Source organism: Urocitellus parryii, chromosome 6 (assembly GCF_045843805.1).
Source record: "Urocitellus parryii isolate mUroPar1 chromosome 6, mUroPar1.hap1, whole genome shotgun sequence".
Classification (NCBI taxonomy): domain Eukaryota; kingdom Metazoa; phylum Chordata; class Mammalia; order Rodentia; family Sciuridae; genus Urocitellus; species Urocitellus parryii.
Genome location: NC_135536.1, coordinates 82,298,989 through 82,313,805, shown reverse-complemented (window position 1 = coordinate 82,313,805; position 14,817 = coordinate 82,298,989). Strand labels below are relative to the sequence as shown.

At 35.8% G+C, this 14,817-nt stretch overlaps 1 protein-coding gene and 1 non-coding gene across 4 annotated transcripts in view; one reads left to right on the top strand and one right to left on the bottom strand.

The window, feature by feature from the left end:
- Positions 1–14,817, bottom strand: part of Fmn1 (formin 1) — a 368,173-nt gene that overhangs the window by 212,198 nt on the left and 141,158 nt on the right. The gene's annotated exons all lie outside the window — the stretch shown is intronic.
- LOC113186160 (U6 spliceosomal RNA) lies at positions 3,848–3,955 on the top strand. Its single transcript, XR_003301236.1, has one exon. It is a non-coding gene; the product is annotated as a U6 spliceosomal RNA (small nuclear RNA).

Sequence of the window (14,817 nt, the reverse complement as noted above, 5' to 3'; positions counted from 1 at the left end):
CTGTATGACAAATGAGGTATCACAGGTCCATGCATACCATGAAATAAGCTTTACAGAAAGCTAGTTTTTAACCCTATTTGTCACTCTACTACCTGTTAACTTCAACTTCTCTACACATACAAACTGTGAGCTACTTCCCCTTCTTTCTCTAGCTTCAGTTTTAGAGACACTGGTAATGATGTGGTGATTCAAACATGGGGTAGAACTTTGTTTGAAAATTATATACTCCCAGACAATACTTGCCCAGCATTCTGGTAATCTTTATGAACTATCCTTGGCCTTGTTTCTCTATTTTTTTTTTATCTCTCCTAGCCCTGGCATTGGCAGACAAAACTAAAAATAAAGGTGGACCAAGGGAACATGAAAGACTGCTTTACTTGCACATTAAACACACTTGCAAGCAGCCAACAAGCAATTATAAATCCTCTATACATTTTTAGATAAGTATTCTTTAGGACATATGAGGCCCCACCAGTTTTTCTCTCCTGGACTCTCCCTGCTAAAGGTCCATTGCATTGACCCCAGTACATTATCTGAAAAGAGACAGCTTTGACATATTTCCAGTCTTCCCCAAGTTTTATCTACATTCCTCTACTCATAACTTGTTCCCTTCTATTATTTTCACTTTGGGTCATATCCTTTTCCCACCTGCAACAGTCTGTTGATCTACAGCCATCTCCTAAGCAAGATTCAAACTTTGAGAAGGTAACTATTAAATCATTCTGTTCTCTTTCATTTGTACTATGTCTGTTGGTCTACTGGAGGACCTCTTAGTCCAACTACCCAATAGAATCACCTGGAAAGTTTGGTAGAAGATACTGGCAATCAGACCCATTTCCAGAGATCCTCACTTAATCAGTCCAAGATAGTACCTCACACTGGTATCCTTAAAGCTTTTCAGGAGATTTCACTAGGAGCCAGAGTTGAAACCAACAGTAACTTTAGTCTGTTCTAAAACAACAGCTCAGATAGTATGACATCATAGTATCAGTGGGTTCTTTTTGGAAATGACTTTTACTTGCATTATTTCAGAATCTTCATGGGAACATGTGTTATTTTAAAAAGCCCCTTCCTAATTCTGATATGTCCCAAATTTGGGGGAGCTATCCCTTCATTACCCATGTTGAGAATAATTATTCTACAAACAGACAAAGCTAAATTCTTTACAGGATACTCCTGGCTCTTCAGAACTTGACCCCTACCTACTTTTCCAGACACATCTCTATTCTTTCCTTGTTGCCCCAGTACAGCTCATAGGTATGATCAACTCCCACATCTTCATGCTTCTGCACATGCTGTTTCCTCTACTTAGGACACCTTTTCTCTCCATTTTCACTTAGTGGAAACCATAAAGAAATATCCAGTAAAGCTCAGCTGAATCTTTTTTTGATTTTTCTTAATAAGTTTTCCTTTGTTGCCAACAAACTTTCTAGGTTCATACTACATGACAGTCATTTATAAGTTTATCTTCTTCGCAAATCTGAACGCTCCAGGCAGTGGGGGACCACACCTTATTTGTGTTTAAACTTCCAGAACATTACACACTCTTTGGCTAATTAGTGATCCACAACTGCTTACTGAATTGATGATTTCTTCAGCTGAAAATATGAAGACTTCCTTGTTCCTCTGTATTACCCACACAGGGACACTGGAAGCTCCAAAATACAATAAAAAGAGATGAAGTCCCCTTCTATCTTTGATATTCCCATGTACAGCATAAGTGATAAGGCCTCATGGTCATCACTTCCAGACTAATGCAAACTGTTCAGAGCAGTCACACTATTCTGTTTTCTGCCCACTTTTCCCATTTTGGGCCATGAAAATTCAGATAAAACATTTAAGTTTTGTTTTTAAATAAAGGTGCTAAACATTGAGGTAAATCATATTTAGTTTTCATAATTCAGAATACTTGATAGACAAGTGTTCTACCCACAGCAAGTGCAGAGGATATTCCCATACATATCATAAACTGTCCAGTAGAACTTAACCACATCTGTGATTCTAATCTGATTAGGAAATGGGCTTTGGGTAACTCCCCCAGTCTCCTCTGGGGCTGGCTCTCCTTCACCTACCAAATCCTCATTAATTTTTAATATCCTCCACCTTACCACTGCTTAGAGATAGCATCGAAGGAACACAGGGTACTGAAACCCAAGCAACAGAGGGGAAACTTTTGCTTGTCTGGTCTCCACAAGCATGTCTGTCAAAAAGAAGATGGAAAAGTGCCTGCTGATGAAAGACACCGTGCTGGTGCCAAGCACTGCAGAAAAACCACCCTTTGGCATTTTGTTGTTATGAACATTCTCTTTCAGGGGTACTGCCAGGTCCAGTAAAAAAGAAAAGAAAAATCAGGATATCTGCTACACAACTTAAGTAAGCCAATCTTTTTCAGGGACTGTTCCAAATTCTACATTCATGGGTTGGAGAAAGCTAGATAGCTCCTAGCTTTCTAGCTTCACCACTTCAGAAAAGTGTGGTGTGAGCATAGAGAAGGGAAGGAAAGAAAAATAGGGCTGAAGAATACAAAGCACCTCAAAGGGCTGGGATTCCATTCTTACAGAGTGATTGGGCAAGGCAAGAAGGTAGTCTTGGATATGTCTTTGGATATGTGAGCAACGGGGTCCTTTCTGGGTTTTTATTTTTGAAGGCTGCATAAGAACTTCAATAATCCCTTATTTAATTGTTTTATCTTTGCTTCTGCAGAAACAAAAGTCTCCACTAATAAAAAGAGTGGCATTGGGTTTGATGAGAACCCCATAAATTAACAATAACTGGTTTTAATTAACTGTTATCAATTTTTTTTTCTTATCAGAAATAAAAGCACATCAAGTTACAAGCAAAAGGGCATCTCAGGGACACTCAGAAACATGAGGCACATCTGATATATCACTGTAATTAGAACTTACTAAGAAGGATAAAGAAATAGAGAAACAAGGCAGGAAAAGAAGGGTAAAAGACAATTGATAGGGTAAAATAGCACTAACATTGCCTCGGGAGTAAAACCCAGCGCATGAAATTCTAAAGAGTACAAAGTGACATTACATCGGTAAGAATAGTTCACTCATCTGCCATGCGGATGCTCAGTGAAGACCAGGGTAAGAATGCAACCATCATGAAACGAGCATGGAGAGCACTGTGCCTGGGGCTTTCGTTTAGCCCTTACAACTCAGTGAGGCAGACTTGGGCGGTAAGGTGGGGGGCCCTGTGTAAATTCCCACAACAGGAAAATGGATAACAAAGAATGCAAATCCGGTGTGAGATTCAAATTCATGTTCTTTCCACTGTGACATGTTGAACTGATTACAAATGACTCCTCAACTTGATAGTGAATAAATTAATCATGATAACTAATAATAATTAATGACTAATAATATTACATATCACCATTATATAAAAATCTTTGTAATACATTTGGTATTATATCAAAGCATATAATTTTGGCAATCACCTGAGAATTGCTGATCTTTTTCCAGATGAAAAAAGAGGAGCATGAAGTAATTAAGAAAACTGCTTATAAGAAATAGATTTCAAGACTACTGTTCATCTTACCATTCATTCTCAGTATTTTTAATGTTATGAAATCAGGATACTAACACAAAAATAGAAATTTAAAAAAAAAATATTTGTCTTCTTTCTGAAAAATAACTAGAGTCATTAAATAAATTAATAGATATGAAATTGTTTGGTTCCCAGGTACATAGTGGGAAAAAGCATTGGCTAAGTGTCAAAAGACCTAGCCCCTTCTCTTGGCTACCTCAGTCATTGGCTACCTGCCATTAGCCAACTTTTAAATTTCCTCTTAGCTTCATTTTATTGTCTGAAATTAGAGGTTTAAGACTTAATCACTGTGCTCACTTCAGCAGCACATATACTAAAATTGGAACGACTCAGAGAAGATTAGCATAGCCTCTGTGTAAGGATGACATGCAAATCCCGTGAAACATTCCATATGCTAATAAACAAAAAGGACTTAACCTCCAAACTTTCCATTAGTTCTAAAAATTAATAATTTCCACACTCAAGACTTCATCAAATTTCACTCTCTTACAACTTCCTTAAATACAGTTCTATTCATGAAACTGTAGAGCATAGCATTATTTAATTCATATAATAAGAGTCTCAATTCAGATGAAATGGAACACTGGTTTTGAAAGGCAATAATTTTAAGAATCAAGTACAAGCAAATATAACTATGAATAGTCACCCTAGGAGAATAGGAACAAATGTTGGAAATCTGCTCTTAAGTTCTTACTTGGGACCCAGTACAAAAGAAGATTGCCATCAGAGTGTGTTTTGAAAAATTAAAAAAAAAAAAAAGAAAGAAAGAAATCATTCTTCATGGGGAATTTCTGTAACATTTTATTTCTAAGTTATTACTATCACCAAATATAAGTCACAGAATGGATATACACACTGGAGTAATCCATGGAAACAACTTTCAGACTTCATTTTTCCAAAATGTAATTCCCAATCTAATGAGTAAACCAAAGACTGCAGATTTTTAGGCAACAAGCCAACACTACTTCCTTCTCTAGTGAGAGGACTAGTAATTTTCTGCTGAATTGCCATTACTAAAGCTAGAGCTGGCCCAGAGTGGTGGGACCCATTGAAGATCACATGCAAGGTCAGAAGCAACAGAGGAGGAACTCTGGCCCTGACAATTATGACAAACTGGATTACACAAGGAATTATGGCAATCATTTTAGTATTTTCCTCTGGGTGACTCATCTTGTATGAGAAAGGATACTATACTGTGGCTCATGTCCCATCTGCCCAATAGCATCATTTTGGAAATATGATGTGGTATCATTTAGAACTCAATTATATTGGCCTAACATACTCCCAAGTTTGTGTTTTCTTTTTATTTTATTGGAAACTGGTAGGAAGTATAAACTATTTGGTCAGTTATACAGAATTATCAAATGAGGCCAGATCATATCAAAAGGAGCCAGTTATTGAGGGTCCCCCCCATATAAAAGATGAAACTTATGTGTAAGAATCTAGGATTACTGCCTAGAATAGAGTTTCCATATCTTTACAAATCATGTAGGCTGTTCTGGTAGCAAGAGGAGGCTCGGGGGAGTGGCTGTGACAATTCCTACTCATGGGCTTACTCTTCATGGTGGTATTGTCTGTTCCAGGCTGACTCTAAACACACCTTCATTGTGTCAAAGATGACTTCGCTACCATCTACTCTCCAAACAAGTTTGAATGAATATCTGCTATGTACGAGGGCTTCTGAAAATAAGCTAGCTGTGATTCACACTTTGAGAAGTGTATATTCTAGCTGAAAATAGCAATGTAACCATAAGTTATGTCTGGTCTTCAGGACAGCTGAACTGACATGAGTTTTCCAGTATGATTATTACTAGTGCTATTATTAATATTCAGATGCACTTTTTTCCTTAACAACTGCAGAAAATTAAAGAGCTACACAAATCAATTCATTCAGCAAAGGCGTCACAGGTCAACCATGTTGCTTTCATTACACAAGCAATAAGCCATTCTCAGGCCCAAACTCCCATGTACTTCCACTGAGTTTCTGTCCATGAGTAAGCCAAGAGGTATTTGGCTTCCTACCTTCATTATTTGAACAAATGACCAATGATGTGTGCCTAGGCCACAACCACATTCTACTCTACTAGCCACTTTGGGTCTTCCCAAGGATTAGTCACATGGTAAATCTGCCACTGAGTAGGTTTTAAATTATAGGCCAATCAACAAAGAAAACAAGAAAGTTTATGTGTTTTTCATTAGGCTCTGGGTTGCGACCTAAGATGCTTCTCTTAGAGGAGGCTGGGAAAGGAAATGTCTTGAATTTCCAAAATTGCTCACTAGAGCCAAAAAGCACACTCATTGTATAATACGTAAGTATAGCAGCCAGAAGAGGTTCAGAGAATCAAGAACAGTCTTCATTCCTTCAGTAATGGACCCAAGGAGAAATATTTTCTGCTTAACTTTTAGAATCTGGGTCAGGTAACATGAAAAAAACCACTGTGGTTAGAGAACCTGGCTGCAGAGTGAACTTAAATTTGTTTCATATTCTTATTTCCTTCTTTGAAAAGCAAACAAGTCAGAAGATCAGGAGGCTTATACACTAGGTTTTAGGGACTCACAGAGGTGTTTCAGTGATTCTGCAAACACTTAGTTTTCATGAGATGAGATTTTTAAAAAATTTTAACCTTGAAAGCAACTGTGACTGTAAAAGCTATACTCAGTATGTATACATTTGGATAATGCCAGTGTATCTACACCTACAATGTGTGGGGTTTGTGGGGGTTTTAACATTTTTTTTATTGTTTACAGTCTTTGGAATACCAGGTTTCTCCTAACATCTTTCCAGACCTATTTGGATGCCTTGAGCACTGTTTCATTGGTGAGGAAAGTTGTAGCTGCAAGGGTCTCTTTTCTTTCCTTCATTTCCTTTTTCTATTTATGAGCTTCTGGGCTCATATGTACACCACTATAGCATGTATACCTTCTTAACTAAGCCAAAGGGTGTGCAATGACTAGCAGGTGAACAGGTACTGTGCCAGGTGAACAGCTACCATGCCAGACAACTACAGCAGAATTTCTTACATGGTGCTATTTGAGAGAGAGATGTTTATGATGAAAAGAAAAGTTCTAGCAGTTCTTATTTCTTTAAAAAAAACATTTATTTTTTAGTTGTAGGTGAACACAATACCTTTATTTTATTTTTATGTGGTGCTGAGGATTGAACCCAGTGCCTATTACATGCTAGGCAAGCACTCTACCTCTGAGCCACAACCCCAACCCCAGTTTTTAATTCTTACTGGTTCAACTATAAAATAAAATTTTCCTGTGATTCATGTTTTAATCTGAAGGTTTATTTTGAGTAGAATACTGGAATTATAAGGAAAATATATTTTTTAAAAAAACTGTTTCCTTTCATAATTGCATGTTTCGTAAAATGTGATTTTAGAGATTTTTCTGTCAGTAAAGTATACTACAGAAATTAATTTGATGCTGTTACTAATATAAGACTCAACAATAAACATCCCTAAATTCAACTTTGCATTCATCAAAAAGACATCTAAATTAAAACACATGAAAACATGCTTGTGTCCCTGGGTTAGGGAAAGAGTCCTTAAATATACCACCAAAAATGCAATCCTTTTAGGGTATGTTAATCAGCTTGATTTAGCCATTCCACAATGTATACATACATCAAAACATCACATTGTACAACATACATAAATATGTTTGTCAATTAAAAGTTTTTAAAAGAAAAATTTATTTAAAAAATAAATTGCAATTTTTCAAGATTAAAATCTTCCGTCTTTTGTAAAACACTATTAAAGCAGAAAATGAGTCTCTGACCAAGAGATATATTGGAAAACACATATCTGACAAAGGAATTTTTGTTCAGAGCATAGAGAGAATTATTAAAACAAGCTAAGAGAACAAACTATTCCCACCCTCCAAATGGGTAAAAAATTTGAAGAGGAAATTCACCAAAGAAAAGAACATATGTGGCCAGCAAAAAAGCAATAAAGATTCTCAACATCACAGGGAAATGCAAATTAAAATCTTAATATGGTTTCATAACACATCTAATGCAAGAAAGAAGGGAAGGAGGAATAGAGGGAAGGAGAGGGAAAGAAAAAAAGGATGGAGACTAACCAACCAAACAGTATCAAGTGCCAGTGAGAATATGGAGCAGCTAGAACTCTCAGATCACTGAAGGAATTTGGAAATGGTACAATTGCTTTAGAAAGAAGTTTGGCCATCCTTATGAAGTTCAATATACACTTTCTATATGATCTAGCAATCCCATTCCTAAGTAATTGCCAAAGTGAAGAAAAAACATTGGTTAACATGAAAATCCATACATCAATGTCCTCCACAGGTTTATTAATAATTACCTGCAATGCTTAATAGCATATATCAACTTGACTGGGACATGGGGTATCTAGATATTTGTGAAGTATTTATTATTCTTCATGTGACTGTGAGGGTGTTTTTGATGAGATTAACATTTAACATCAGTAGACTGAGTAAATTGCCTTTCCTAATGTGGGTGAACTTCATCCAATCAGTTGAAGGCCAGAATAAGGAAGAGATTAAACTTTCCCTAAGAAAAAAAAATTCCTCCTGCCTTATGACCTTCAAAATGGGACACAAACTTTTTTCCTGTCTTCAGGCTCAAACTAAAACAATGGGTCTCTGGGTCTTGATCTTCCAGCCTTTGGATTGGAACTATACCATTAACTCTCCTGGTGCTTGAGCCTTTGTGTTCATACTATAGCTACATCATCAGCCCTGATGGATCTCCAGCTTGCCAACTATCCTGTACGACTTAGGACATATCAGCCTCCATAACTGTGTGAGACAATTCCTTATAACAAATCTCTTTATATATGTTTTTAAATATGTGTGTGAGTATACACACACCCATCCTATTAGTTTCATTTCTCTGGAAAACATCAACCAATACACTGCCCCAAACTGGAAACCATCCAAATCTTCTTCAGCTGATGAAAGGATAAACCAATGGTGGTACATGCACAAAGTAAAATTCTACCCAGGAATGGGTGACTGAATGAATTTGGATGAATCTCAAATGCATTTTATTAAGTGAAAGATGCTGATATCCAAAGCTTACATCCTGCAAAGTTCCATTTATATTACATTCTGCTAAAGTCAAAACTATAAGGACAGAAAAAAAATCAATGGCTGTCAGCAGTCTGAGGTCAGGAGGAGGGTCATCATCCATGGGACACAGGGGGATTTTTTTATGATAATGAAAACATTCTATATTTTAATCATAGTATTATTATGTGAATACATGTTTGTCAAAGCTCAGGACAATTCACTTAAAAAGGTTATTTTATTGTATATAAAATCATATCTCAATGAATAAAAAAGTACCCTAAAGATTGACATCATATTAAGTTAAAGATAAGTACACATAAGTACATTTATATAAATTTAAAACAGTGAAAAAAGAAACCTGCCACTTATCAATTAGGCTTTTAAACAGAATTTTGTGTGAAATAATCTGTCTGTTGAGAAAACACATTATAATAAAACATCTAAAGAAGTGCCTATGTCTTAAAAAGACACAGCTTTCTACCTTCTTCAAAGAGAAATGTAACCTTTTTCATCAATACTGCAGCATTTCACACCTATGGCCCACATTCTGGGGATTTCTCTTTCGGGATCAAGGCTGGGATGGGATCCGTGGGAGCTGTCCAAGATGGTGCTGCCACATTCAGCATTAAACACTAGCTAATGAGATCATAACCAGGGAGTGAGTGAAGGGTCATCAAAAAGCTCAGGGTGTTAGAATGTTACATTGTATTTAGTACTATGATGTCTCATTTCTTCCCTTGTCACAATCTATTTTCATAGCATAATACTCATGATGAGTTGAATTTCTCATAGTAGTTGATCAATAAATGTTGTCAAATAAAGAAGTTCTATTATTCTGCCTCCATAAAGAAACAAACAAAAAGACCTAAGATTTTCCATTTCCAGGCCAACTAGAAGTTTTCTTCATTAGTGTTTTTCTTAAGCCAGCCTCTAATACAAGGATTCAATCTTAGGTTAAGAGTGCCACGGTTTTGTTGTTGTTGTTGTTGTTGTTGTTGTTGTTGTTCTTTTAAGCAAAAGATTTCATAGTTTTTTTTTCTTTTTAGTTGTACAGAAATCCACCCATTACGACAGAGTCCATTTTACAGTACAATTAGAGCAGTTCCCTCCTATGATTTATAGGATCTCCAAAACAACAGAGGACTACTATTTCACAGTATGCTGCAAATTCTTCCTAAGATCTTTATTCTACAAAAACGAGGATAATGTTACCTGTCTTGCTTCCTAATATATTTTTCATGTGAAGGGAGAGAAATTCAGAAGAAATCTCACAAAAATTTTTAAAATACTCTTCAATAAACATTGCAGGGTTTATATAATATTAAATGCAACTAACAGCATCAAAATGGGGTTAGATACATTGTCAATCAGAAGATAGAGCATAATCCATAGGTCTGGGTTTATATGTATGTTTAGATGGCGATGGCTTTAGAGTAAAGACATTGTGATTAAATGGTTAAATAGAATTCCGTCTCTCTTCTACATAAATTGTATTCAGTGGGATCCATATATCATGAGAATGTACATTAAACTAGTATTGTATCATACAATAAAAACTGAGATAACACTTATGTAACACACTGATGGATAAGTTGAGACTTAATCAATTTTTGAGTGTTTTTTGTTTGTTTACAAATTAATTTAAAAAGGAGAACACGTGAATTTGCCTTAACTCTGCCCCATCATCAAAATAAAATTCCCCATTATATTCACAGACCAGTGTTATTCCAAAAGATTTGCAGTTATTTATTGTCTTCACATCTTTACCATTCTCTACTTTAAGTTGCCACAATTGTACTAAAAATGCTCACATAAGTAACTAATGGCTTTGTTGAATTACCCAATTTGGTCAATTTTTCCCCCTTCATTTTCCTTTAGAACTCTGCACAGTTTGACTTGAAAATGGCATCTTGATATCTCTGAAACTGAATGCAAAATCTTGGGCTGAGAATATAGCTCAGTTGGTACAATGCCCTGGGTTTAATCCCAAGCAAAAAAAAGTCTTCTTGATACCTTTGAGAACATCCTGCCTATTATGCTTCCTTCTCTTCATCTATAAGTCAACTTCACGAGGTCTTTCATTTTTGTCTTTTGTTCACGTATGTATCCCTGTATCAGGAATTGTTGAATCAATAAAGAATTTTCACTGTCCCAGCCAACTCTTATTAATCTTTAAGATTCTCTGTCTATGACTTTGGTTCACTTAGTAAAAGGAAAAGAAGGGGAAAGTAACTACCGAGCAGTACCCATATAAGGCCTATTGCATACATGGTAGATGCTCTGATTTGTATGATTACTGCTATTATTTCTCAGTGGGGTCATATTAATTAGCACATAGCTACCTGTGACAATGTTTCTTTCAACTGAATCATTTTATAATATGCAATATGAGAGGGCTGGGGCTGTGGCTCAGCAGCAGAGCACTTGCCTACCATGTGTGAGGTACTGGATTTGATACTCAGCACCATACAAAAACAAACAAATAAAACAAAGGCATTCTGTCCATCTACAACTACAAAAAAAAATTTTTAAATGCAATATGAGAGTCAACAAATTGATCCCAAGCTAGTCAAAATTAAAATTCTACAACAAAGATGTTAATATTAATATTGTGAATATATACCACAATTTTTGGTAAATAAATTTTATAATCTAACTATATTTCCATTTCAATATCACTGAAGAACCATGGAAGATGTTTTATTCCCTAAACAACCAAGCAGTAAGAGTTGTTTTCCACTGGGACAACACTAAAATGATGGGAAGAGGTTCATGGAAATGCCTTGGGCATCAGAAAGTGCCCTGAAATAGCACCCATGTTAACATGAGTGATGGATTTATTCTGTGTAGTGGCAAGACTTCTTTTTTGAGTTTCTGTAGAAAAGCCATCAAGCTTACCAAACATCTTTGGTTATGGATCTCCCCAGGAAGAGGCAAAAACATTTCCAGAGCTATGCTTTTGTCATGTGGAATATTTGCAACTGAGGTTGTACCTAGGCAACACGGTATAAATTATAAAGTGCATCCACAGCACCTAAATTTATGTGCTTGAACAAAACAACAGGATCAAAAATAGTGGTATATTTTACTAATAAGAGAACAAAGAAAGGTACTCTGACCACAAGGCATCAATACCCATCATTTTTAGAAACAGTTTTGGCAAAGTGTCACACCGATTTATTTGAGCTCACAAAGATCTGATGTCCTATTTAAAAACAGAGCTCTTCTTTGTGTAAACATGAATTAAGAACATGTAAATCTCTCATTTAGATTTATTTTTTAAAATAGGGATTTTAATTATATATTTATAAATCTAGGGTGCTCAATGCCTTAAACAGTTAAGATGGTAAGTAGGGTTTGGCAGAACATTTGTTCTGATTACTAGATGTTTAATGATACTTGGAACATCAAGATGCATGTGAAATTACACTCTACTACAATGCAGACAGAATAACTTGGAAAGGATCAGATCTCATTTTGACTTGATTCTTTTCTCCTGGAATATAGACAAACTACATTCCTCTTGTCCTCCCTTCCCCCTTCCATTAAACTATATTACTTTTGATTGATAGTCATCTCCATAATTTGTGCTTTTTGAAAGGATAATTGCTACAAGACCGGTTCTTTTCCAGTAAATGGAAGACATAAATTTAAATCAGTCTTACTTCCTAACTGATCAAATGTGGAATATAATTTATAAAATATTTTCAAAATAAATCTTTATTCTATGCAAAGTTTGTCACTTTAAATTTAGTTTGACAGAGGGATATGGATGGGTATAATTTTTCTCCCTGGCAATCTTTCTATTTTAAATGTTATGGCAGCACATGTTAATAATGTGAAAAGACAGGGGCAATTTTATCTGTAAACTATACATCACTCCTTTAGAAGTCATTTGAAGGTTAATAACTAACTAGGTAGGTTAATGATGATGGGAGTGAACTGCATTATGTTTTATCAAATCACGTGATTTAATACTATTTGATACTACTAAGCATTTCCTACCAGCAACAAGCTGCTGTTTCATGGAGTGCGTTTGTCAGCTATGAGAGATGACATTCACCAAATTTTGTGCCCAGGCAGCCTTCATGAAAAAATGAACAGGCTCAAGTATCTATGCCTGTTGTCTACTCTAAATAGTTACAAACTACTTATACTCTAAATATTTAGATCTCTAGGAATTTCAACATTGGACAATCACCGTCACCTTTCCTCCACTGCATGTCAGAGCACAGGAAGGCTTTCTGATTGCATGTCCTTGAACATAATATTAATATGACATATGAAACTGATTAGGATGGTTGAGGTGTTTGAAAGAAAGGAATTTTGATTTTTATAAAGATTGGCATAAAAATAATTTTTCTTTATCCAAATTTACTTTGTTAAAATATAACCCTGTCTCAATTATAGCAGTAAAGAAAGAAAGAAAGAAGTTTATATTCTTCTGGGTCTCTCTCTCTCTCTCTCTCTCTCTCTCTCTCTCTCTCTATATATATATATATATATATATATATATATATATATATATATCATGGATTTTTAGATTTTCAAATCAATATAAAATAGGTAAGAATAAAAAATAAAATTAAATCTAAACATGACATATATGAGAAAAATACTTCAGAGTCTGCTAAGAAAAATTGGAGCTCATGAAGAGGGAAGCATCTGTCTCTGAGTATGATTGCTTTTAAAAGCTGAGTTTGGAAGCTTCCTACACAAAATTCTCTAGCTTCTTGGTAACAGTGTTTTTAAAAATTCTTTGCTATGGATGGTGCTTGGTTGTAGGTTTGGAGGAAAAAAATGTAAAATCTCTCCAAGAGGGACTACTGACAGCTGGCAGTCTCTCTGTCTCTTCACTGTTTTTAGGTAATTAGGGTGCTAATGAGCAAGGACTGAGTGATGCTGTTGGAGGCCAATGTTTGAGTCTAACTCACCATAGGATGGAGTCAATCTGGACACTGTGACCCATATCTCACAAATCTAGAAAATTTCATCTGAGAATTATAGCCTACCAAGCTCCTATTTATAAACTCTGGTGCAATTCTTAACCTTGCAGAGATAAAGAGTCAGGATATGGAGAAGCAAAGCATTAGGCAAACTTTTGATCTTAAAAAGTATCCAATTTAAAATTGAATTAAATATTTGAAAAATGTGGTCCTATTCTACTCCAATTGATTTGTACATTCCAACTGAAATGTGTTTGATTTTGTTCATGTATATGAGGATTTTGCTTTCAAATGTGCTACTTGAAACCTCAGGCAGCATATTCACAGTACCAGCCTCTGTTTGGGGCAGTGTGATGGTTTATTTGCCCATCACTTAGATTGTAGACAACACTTTCTCCCTCTTTGGCACAGTGATCTCTGTAGAGCAGAAGTGACAGAGCAATGGATTGAGAAAAGACCTGATGGACAGTCATGACGTTTCTATCTTCTGTCTATACCACAATGGGCTCTACTAATGCTAATTAATAGTCACCACACCATGACTCTCAATGTGTGGTTGGCTTTTTTTGCACTATAGGATTTTAACAAATCCTGTTCCTAGTGGGAACATGCTAGTGGTTAAATGTACCAAGGAAGGAAAAGGCTGAGAACAAATGAGCTAGATTTTAAAACCAGCTCTTTCAGCTTTCAGTTCCTCATCTGTAAAATGAAAGAATTTACAAATAATCACAAGTTCAAGCAAGTCCATGTTGCATTCACTAGAACGAATGTGAATGATCACTCGCTACAGGCTGATAATTTTTCATGTAGGATGATCAGAAGTCATAAACACCATTCTTCTAGCAGAAAATCATAAACTGCCAAAAATTCCTTTAAAAAAACTTCTGGGAACATAGTTTTTCAGCTACAGTTCCCCTTGGTCTCTGGATTTGAAAATCACTTTGGTTTAAATCTAATTTCCACTAAAGGGGAAAGAAAAAGGAAAATCCAAAGAGTGGTTAATTTACTATAGTAATTTACTATATTAATATAATCCATCAGGTGCATAGTACTGGTAGTGGGTGGCAGAGGGCAGGAACTCTGATTTAATGATTATAACAATGGGAGAAAAAGCCGCTTGTGTGCCTAAGTCAGGTATGAAGAGCCCAAGGTTTCAGAGGAGAGAGCCTTGGGAAGCTAGAAATGGTGTCACCTATGACGATGAAGACTTACTGGGCTCAGAGGATTGACCAAAGTAGATGGCAGATTGAGAGAA